Source organism: Coregonus lavaretus (genome assembly GCF_964263955.1).
Source record: "Coregonus lavaretus genome assembly, contig: HAP1_SCAFFOLD_4672, whole genome shotgun sequence".
NCBI lineage: Eukaryota > Metazoa > Chordata > Actinopteri > Salmoniformes > Salmonidae > Coregonus > Coregonus lavaretus.
This window is the reverse complement of record NW_028163840.1, coordinates 38247-47895: the sequence shown is the minus strand read 5'-3', so window position 1 is coordinate 47895 and position 9649 is coordinate 38247. Positions and strand designations below refer to the sequence as shown.

Here is a 9649-nt window from a genome sequence, read left to right as displayed (position 1 = left end):
ACAGAACGGCGCCAGCACATTCAGCTCATCACAGCAGAAGCGGATCCTCCTCCTGCGGTCCCGCTCCTTGCTGTTGTGCCTCTCTCTGCGCTGGCTACTTCCACTGGTGGCCCTCCTCTCTTCCTGGTGCCTGCTCCTCCAGCTGCTCTTCCCCTCCACTGAGTTTGGGACAATGCCGAGGCCCTTGACAGCACAGGGTCCACAGGTCCTACCACGTTTAGCAGGCTTCGCCACAGCATCATCTTCCACCTCTCACCCAAACTTTCTCCTCTATTGGGTTGGGGCTGTTGACGCATGGAACTTTGTCAGGCATCTTGTTGGCCGATAGCTGAATGTGAAGTTCTTTGGAATGATCAACCCTTGATGCTTATTGGTTCAAGCATATGCGGAACCATCCCAAACCCTTGACGGGCGCCAGCGATGGGGTTGAACATGCTTCCATATGGGTATGACAGCTCAATAGGGTTGCCCCGATCTGACCTCACCCACTTCTGCGGTTGTGGATGCATTGCTGCTTCTTGCGCCTCATTGGAGTGATGAAGCATTGTCAAAAAATTGCTAAGAGCTGCTGATTGCACATCCTGTTGTCTGGGGATTTGTCACAGGGGGTGCAGTTGAACCTCTTCTCCAAGCGAACTCAGGGCGGGTGGGTTGGGCCTGGACAATAGCTGTGTGCTACCGTTGTTGTATGCTTCCAAGCTGCGTTCTTGGGTCGCATCCACTGCACTCCTGACTTTAGCCAACCAGAGCCGGGGACTTCACCGCAAGTGGTGGGGGTCCTTTCTCCAGGTATAACGTTCCCGTCACTGACCAATACCATTATAATTTCGTTGATGTCTCCAGATCCCTCTGGACCAGCCGCCTGTGCCTCCATGTGTGACTGGATGATGTGCTGAAGGTGGGTGTACTCCACTTCTGTCATCTCCATCAGGTTGAGCTCAGTGCCAAATCTGGCTTGATCATTTGGAACACAGCCGTTTTGGGCTCATGATCACCTTCACAGAATCGGGGTTGTACTGCCCCAATGCAGGTGACACATTAATGGTTTTACAAGCCAAAGACTTTGACATCCTGAATAGATGGATATATTAGTCTTCAATTATAATTTCATTAAATTATCAAATCGTCGTTTTAAAACAGGCTCATGTTCAGAATTTTACAACTGACTTTGACAGAGACCAGAGAACGGTACTGTCAGTGGCCATCTAGAAAGAATCTGAGGTGGTTAGCTGCCCCACTATCTCTATGGGCTCCCGAGTGGCGCAGCGGTCTAAGGCACTGCATCTCAGTGATTGAGGCGTCACTACAGACCCTTGGTTTGATTCCAGGCTGTATCACAACTGGCCGTGATTGGGAGTCCCCATAGGGCGGCGCACAATTGGCCCAACGTCGTCCGGGTTTGCCGGTGTAGGCTGTCATTGTAAATAAGAATTTGTTCTTAACTGACTTGCCTAGTTAAATAAAATAAAATAAAAGTTTGGCCCGAGAGAACGGTTTCCACTAGCTACAAAGTTGGCTATATCGTATAATTTATTTAAACAAATATTTGATTTTTGGTCTTAATTTAAGGTTAGGGTTAGTCATAAGGTTAGCAGTGTGGTTAAGGTTAGGTAGAATAGGTAGAAATAGGGTTTATGACTTTGTGGCTGTGTTAACTAGTGACGACCTGAGAGAACATAGTTCATTCTCCCGTACACCAGCCCGTGAAGTGAAATCCACTTATGTTAACCAACGGCCATTTCGACAAACAATTTGGAAAATGTATTTTGGCTGACTGCAAAACGTAATAACAAAAGTTACTAATTATCAATTTGATGGTTAAATAGGTTAGGTCCTATCATAAATATCTCAGTCAATGACTTTTTTTCAGGTAGTTAACGTTAACTAGCAAACTACCTCAAATAAAACTCTTGCCTGCTAGCTCGAGTGTTAGCTAACTAGTTATTTTCTCTCTCTCTCTCTCTCTCTCATCTCTCTCTCTCTCTCTCTCTCTCTCTCTCCTCTCTCTCTCTCTCTCTCTCTCTCTCTCTCTCTCTCCTCTCTCTCTCTCTCTCTCTCTCTCTCTCTCTCTCTCTCTCTTGCTTCTCCTTAATTTAGGAAGAAATGTTTTTGTTCAAAACTCCTTGTCTCTCTTTGAGTCAACTACTCACCACATTTTATGCAATGCAGTGCTAGCTAGCTGTAGTTTATGCTTTCAGTACTAGATTAATTATCTGATCCTTTGATTGGGTGGACAACATGTCAGTCCATGCAGCAAGAGCTCTGATAGGTTGTCATAATTACTGTGTAAGTCTTCGGAAGTTGTCATAATTACTGTGTAAGTCTATGGAAGGGGGTGAGAACGATGAGGGTTTTGTATTGAAGTCATTGTACCCAGACAAGGACAGAAGCTAGCTGTCCTCCAGCTACACCATAGTGCTACCCTACAGAGTGCTGCTGAGGCTACTGTAGAACTTCATTGCAAAACAGTGTGTTTTAATCAATTATTTGGTGACGTGAATATATTTAGTATAATTGTATCTAAAAACGCTAACTTTTTAAATGTTTAAATATTTAACTTTTTATGAAATTCAATAAGGAGGATGGTCCTCCCCTTCCTCCTCTGAGGAGCCTCCACTGATATATATATATATATATATATATATATATTTATGGCAGATGGCCACTGACAGAGGAAGGGAAGAGAAGGGAAAGGACTTTGGAAAGCAGTCACACAAATCAATCAAATGTTATTGGTCACAAACACCAATTTAGCAGATGTTATTGCGGGTGTAGCGAAATGCTTGTGTCCCTAGCTCCAACAGTGCAGTAGTGTCTAACAATTCACAACAATACACCTATCTAAAAGTAAAAACAATGGAATTAAGATATATTTAAATATTAGAATGAGTAATGTCGGAGTGCATTGACTAAATACAGTAGAATATAATACAGTATACAGTGAGGAAAAAAGTATTTGATCCCCCTGCTGATTTTCACGTTTGCCCACTGACAAAGGACATGATCAGTCTATAATTTTAATGGTAGGTTTATTTGAACAGTGAGAGACAGAATAACAACAACAAAATCCAGAAAAACGCATGTCAAAAATGTTATAAATTGATTTGCATTTTAATGAGGGAATTAAGTATTTGACCCCTCTGCAAAACATGACATAGTACTTGGTGGCAAAACCCTTGTTGGCAATCACAGAGGTCAGACGTTTCTTGTAGTTGGCCACCAGGTTTGCACACATCTCAGGAGGGATTTTGTCCCACTCCTCTTTGCAGATCTTCTCCAAGTCATTAAGGTTTCGAGCCTGACGTTTGGCAACTCGAACCTTCAGCTCCCTCCACAGATTTTCTATGGGATTAAGGTGTGGAGACTGGCTAGGCCACTCCAGGACCTTAATGTGCTTCTTCTTGAGCCACTCCTTTGTTGCCTTGGCCGTGTGTTTTGGGTCATTGTCATGCTGGAATACCCATCCACGACCCATTTTCAACGCCCTGGCTGAAGGAAGGAGGTTCTCACCCAAGATTTGATGGTACATTGCCCAGCCCATCGTCCCGTTGATGCGGTGAAGTTGTCCCGTCCCCTTAGCAGAAAAACACCCCCAAAGCATAATGTTTCCATCTCCATGTTTGATGGTGGGGATGGTGTTCTTGGGGTCATAGGCAGCATTCCTCCTCCTCCAAACACGGCGAGTTGAGTTGATGCCAAAGAGCTCGATTTTGGTCTCATCTGACCACAACACTTTTACCCAGTTCTCCTCTGAATCATTCAGATGTTCATTGGCAAACTTCAGACGGGCCTGTATATGTGCTTTCTTGAGCAGGGGGACCTAGCGGGCGCTGCAGGATTTCAGTTATTCACTGCGTATTGTGTTACCAATTGTTTTCTTGGTGACTATGGTCCCAGCTGCCTTGAGATCATTGACAAGATCCTCCCGTGTAGTTCTGGGCTGATTCCTCACCGTTCTCATGATCATTGCAACTCCACGAGGTGAGATCTTGCATGGAGCCCCAGGCCAAGGGAGATTGACAGTTATTTTGTGTTTCTTCCATTTGCGAATAATCGCACCAACTGTTGTCACCAAACGTTTGACCTGTGTCATTGCCAACAAAGGGTATATAACAAAGTATTGAGAAACTTTTGTTATTGACCAAATACATATTTTCCACCATAATTTGCAAATAAATTCATTAAAAATCCTACAATGTGATTTTCTGGATTTTTTTTTCTCATTTTGTCTGTCATAGTTGACGTGTACCTATGATGAAAATTACAGGCCTCTCTCATCTTTTTAAGTGGGAGAACTTGCACAATTGGTGGCTGACTAAATACTTTTTCCCCCCACTGTATATGCCCACAGGGAGTAATTACCGTGCATGTAAGTGTATTTAGACATAGCCTATTTCTTAAAAGTCTAAGCCGTTTTTTGACTTTATCTCAAAACAGTCCTTATGAAATTGTAAAATAATTTACATTTACATTACATTTTAGTCATTTAGCAGACGCTCTTATCCAGAGCGACTTACAGTTAGTGAGTGCATACATTTTCATACATTCTCTTCTATCGTAGAGAAACAGTGCCTCCTGTGCACGACTTTCAGTAAAGTACTCTTCTTTTTTATAAAAAGGTTTGTTGGCTCATAAAGAATCACAATATACACTAACCTGATCCATAGGAGCCATGGAGTGCAGTTAAACTTGCATTGTACAATCAAGACCCTCAAAACCATGTTGAAATGTTACTTCCATGGTCTGAAACTTAAAACCTTCACCTGTTTTAATTATTGTCATTCATGAGGTTTGGAAGGGAAGCTCGTTTCAAATATCAGTCGAACTTGAACACTTTTAAGCAAAATAAACATTTATGAAATCTCTGATAAAAAAATTGTGACCAACTAGATCAAGACGGAAATGTACATGTTGGAGTACATGCCCTGTCAAGGGGGGTAATAATCACTTCGAGGAAAAATTATATTTCAAGGTGTTGTAATAAAGAAATAAACAGAACACCAAAATCTTTTTTCTCCCCTCAAAAAACAATCAAATGGATGTGTCTGTCTCTCTGGCAATACCTGATGCTTTTGTGACAGCTAACATTCCAAAGCCAAACCTGATGGAGCACAGCTACTCTTGAGGGTGAAATTAATTAATAATAAATAGAATAATTATTAAATAGGTGTAGGTGTGTATTTACTGCTCCGATGCCTGTGGGGCACTTGTTGGCTGTGTTGTCTCCTGGCGGACCATGACCTGACCTGAGGCACTGCTGGGCTTGAGCCGCTGACCAGTCTTGCCACAGAACGTGCCCTGGAACTCCTGTTTGATGGAGTCCCTGTACACCTCTCTGACGTACTTGAGGAAGGCGGTGGTCCATTGCAGGGTGGTGGCTTTGTCCGTCTCGTGGTTACAGAACGGCGCCAGCACATTCAGCTCATCACAGCAGAAGCGGATCCTCCTCCTGCGGTCCCGCTCCTTGCTGTTGTGCCTCTCTCTGCGCTGGCTACTTTCCACTGGTGGCCCTCCTCTCTTCCTGGTGCCTGCTCCTCCAGCTGCTCTTCCCTCCACTGAGTTTGGGACAATGCCGAGGCCTTGACAGCACAGGGTCCACAGGTCCTACCACGTTTAGCAGGCTTCGCCACAGCATCATCTTCCACCTTCACCCAAACTTTCTCCTCTATTGGGTTGGGGCTGTTGACGCATGGAACTTTGTCAGGCATCTTGTCTGGCCGATAGCTGAATGTGAAGTTCTTTGGAATGATCAACCCTTGATGCTTATTGGGTTCAAGCATATGCGGAACCATCCCAAACCCTTGACGGGCGCCAGCGATGGGGTTGAACATGCTTCCATATGGGTATGACAGCTCAATAGGGTTGCCCCGATCTGACCTCACCCACTTCTGCGGTTGTGGATGCATTGCTGCTTCTTGCGCCTCATTGGAGTGATGAAGCATTGTCAAAAAATTGCTAAGAGCTGCTGATTGCACATCCTGTTGTCTGGGGATTTGTCACAGGGGGTGCAGTTGAACCTCTTCTCCAAGCGAACTCGGGCGGGTGGGTTGGGCCTGGACAATAGCTGTGTGCTACCGTTGTTGTATGCTTCCAAGCTGCGTTCTTGGGTCGCATCCACTGCACTCCTGACTTTAGCCAACACAGAGCCGGGGACTTCACCGCAAGTGGTGGGGGTCCTTTCTCCAGGTATAACGTTCCCGTCACTGACCAATACCATTATAATTTCGTTGATGTCTCCAGATCCCTCTGGACCAGCCGCCTGTGCCTCCATGTGTGACTGGATGATGTGCTGAAGGTGGGTGTACTCCACTTCTGTCATCTCCATCAGGTTGAGCTCAGTGCCAAAATCTGGCTTTGATCATTTGGAACACAGCCGTTTTGGCTCATGATCACCTTCACAGAATCGGGGTTGTACTGCCCCAATGCAGGTGACACATTAATGGTTTTACAAGCCAAAGACTTTGACATCCTGAATAGATGGATATATTAGTCTTCAATTATAATTTCATTAAATTATCAAAATCGTCGTTTTAAAACAGGCTCATGTTCAGAATTTTACCAACTGACTTTGACAGAGACCAGAGAACGGTACTGTCAGTGGCCATCTAGAAAGAATCTGAGGTGGTTAGCTGCCCCACTATCTCTATGGGCTCCCGAGTGGCGCAGCGGTCTAAGGCACTGCATCTCAGTGATTGAGGCGTCACTACAGACCCTTGGTTTGATTCCAGGCTGTATCACAACTGGCCGTGATTGGGAGTCCCATAGGGCGGCGCACAATTGGCCCAACGTCGTCCGGGTTTGGCCGGTGTAGGCTGTCATTGTAAATAAGAATTTGTTCTTAACTGACTTGCCTAGTTAAATAAAATAAAATAAAAGTTTGGCCCGAGAGAACGGTTTCCACTAGCTACAAAGTTGGCTATATCGTATAATTTATTTAAACAAATATTTGATTTTTGGTCTTAATTTAAGGTTAGGGTTAGTCATAAGGTTAGCAGTGTGGTTAAGGTTAGGGTAGAATAGGTAGAAATAGGGTTTATGACTTTGTGGCTGTGTTAACTAGTGACGACCTGAGAGAACATAGTTAATTCTCCCGTACACCAGCCCGTGAAGTGAAATCCACTTATGTTAACCAACGGCCATTTCGACAAACAATTTGGAAAATGTGTTTTGGCTGACTGCAAAACGTAAATAACAAAAGTTACTAATTATCAATTTGATGGTTAAATAGGTTAGGTCCTATCATAAATATCTCAGTCAATGACTTTTTTTCAGGTAGTTAACGTTAACTAGCAAACTACCTCAAATAAAACTCTTGCCTGCTAGCTCGAGTGTTAGCTAACTAGTTATTTTCTCTCTCTCTCTCTCTCTCTCTCTCTCTCTCTCTCTCTCTCTCTCTCTCTCTCTCTCTCTCTCTCTCTCTCTCTCTCTCTCTCTCTCTCTCTCTCTCTCTCTCTCTCTCTCTCTCTCTTGCTTCTCCTTAATTTAGGAAGAAATGTTTTTGTTCAAAACTCCTTGTCTCTCTTTGAGTCAACTACTCACCACATTTTATGCAATGCAGTGCTAGCTAGCTGTAGTTTATGCTTTCAGTACTAGATTAATTATCTGATCCTTTGATTGGGTGGACAACATGTCAGTCCATGCAGCAAGAGCTCTGATAGGTTGTCATAATTACTGTGTAAGTCTTCGGAAGTTGTCATAATTACTGTGTAAGTCTATGGAAGGGGGTGAGAACGATGAGGGTTTTGTATTGAAGTCATTGTACCCAGACAAGGACAGAAGCTAGCTGTCCTCCAGCTACACCATAGTGCTACCCTACAGAGTGCTGCTGAGGCTACTGTAGAACTTCATTGCAAAACAGTGTGTTTTAATCAATTATTTGGTGACGTGAATATATTTAGTATAATTGTATCTAAAAACGCTAACTTTTTAAATGTTTAAATATTTAACTTTTTATGAAATTCAATAAGGAGGATGGTCCTCCCCTTCCTCCTCTGAGGAGCCTCCACTGATATATATATATATATATATATATATATTTATGGCAGATGGCCACTGACAGAGGAAGGGAAGAGAAGGGAAAGGACTTTGGAAAGCAGTCACACAAATCAAATCAAATGTTATTGGTCACAAACACCAATTTAGCAGATGTTATTGCGGGTGTAGCGAAATGCTTGTGTCCCTAGCTCCAACAGTGCAGTAGTGTCTAACAATTCACAACAATACACCTATCTAAAAGTAAAACAATGGAATTAAGATATATTTAAATATTAGAATGAGTAATGTCGGAGTGCATTGACTAAATACAGTAGAATATAATACAGTATACAGTGAGGGAAAAAAGTATTTGATCCCCTGCTGATTTTGCACGTTTGCCCACTGACAAAGACATGATCAGTCTATAATTTTAATGGTAGGTTTATTTGAACAGTGAGAGACAGAATAACAACAACAAAATCCAGAAAAACGCATGTCAAAAATGTTATAAATTGATTTGCATTTTAATGAGGGAATTAAGTATTTGACCCCTCTGCAAAACATGACATAGTACTTGGTGGCAAAACCCTTGTTGGCAATCACAGAGGTCAGACGTTTCTTGTAGTTGGCCACCAGGTTTGCACACATCTCAGGAGGGATTTTGTCCCACTCCTCTTTGCAGATCTTCTCCAAGTCATTAAGGTTTCGAGCCTGACGTTTGGCAACTCGAACCTTCAGCTCCCTCCACAGATTTTCTATGGGATTAAGGTGTGGAGACTGGCTAGGCCACTCCAGGACCTTAATGTGCTTCTTCTTGAGCCACTCCTTTGTTGCCTTGGCCGTGTGTTTTGGGTCATTGTCATGCTGGAATACCCATCCACGACCCATTTTCAACGCCCTGGCTGAAGGAAGGAGGTTCTCACCCAAGATTTGATGGTACATTGCCCAGCCCATCGTCCCGTTGATGCGGTGAAGTTGTCCCGTCCCCTTAGCAGAAAAACACCCCCAAAGCATAATGTTTCCATCTCCATGTTTGATGGTGGGGATGGTGTTCTTGGGGTCATAGGCAGCATTCCTCCTCCTCCAAACACGGCGAGTTGAGTTGATGCCAAAGAGCTCGATTTTGGTCTCATCTGACCACAACACTTTTACCCAGTTCTCCTCTGAATCATTCAGATGTTCATTGGCAAACTTCAGACGGGCCTGTATATGTGCTTTCTTGAGCAGGGGGACCTAGCGGGCGCTGCAGGATTTCAGTTATTCACTGCGTATTGTGTTACCAATTGTTTTCTTGGTGACTATGGTCCCAGCTGCCTTGAGATCATTGACAAGATCCTCCCGTGTAGTTCTGGGCTGATTCCTCACCGTTCTCATGATCATTGCAACTCCACGAGGTGAGATCTTGCATGGAGCCCCAGGCCAAGGGAGATTGACAGTTATTTTGTGTTTCTTCCATTTGCGAATAATCGCACCAACTGTTGTCACCAAACGTTTGACCTGTGTCATTGCCAACAAAGGGTATATAACAAAGTATTGAGAAACTTTTGTTATTGACCAAATACTTATTTTCCACCATAATTTGCAAATAAATTCATTAAAAATCCTACAATGTGATTTTCTGGATTTTTTTTTCTCATTTTGTCTGTCATAGTTGACGTGTACCTATGATGAAAAT

At 43.5% G+C, this 9649-nt stretch overlaps 2 pseudogenes across 2 annotated transcripts; both read right to left on the bottom strand.

Moving 5' to 3' along the window:
* Positions 1-3: 3 nt before the first annotated feature.
* On the bottom strand, positions 4-1070 carry LOC311117724 (transcription factor-like 5 protein; annotated as a pseudogene). The gene has a single exon. The product of its transcript is annotated as a transcription factor-like 5 protein (transcript).
* Positions 1071-5148: 4078 nt separating this feature from the next.
* On the bottom strand, positions 5149-7345 carry LOC311117723 (transcription factor-like 5 protein; annotated as a pseudogene). Its single transcript has one exon. The product of its transcript is annotated as a transcription factor-like 5 protein (transcript).
* Positions 7346-9649: the final 2304 nt, after the last annotated feature.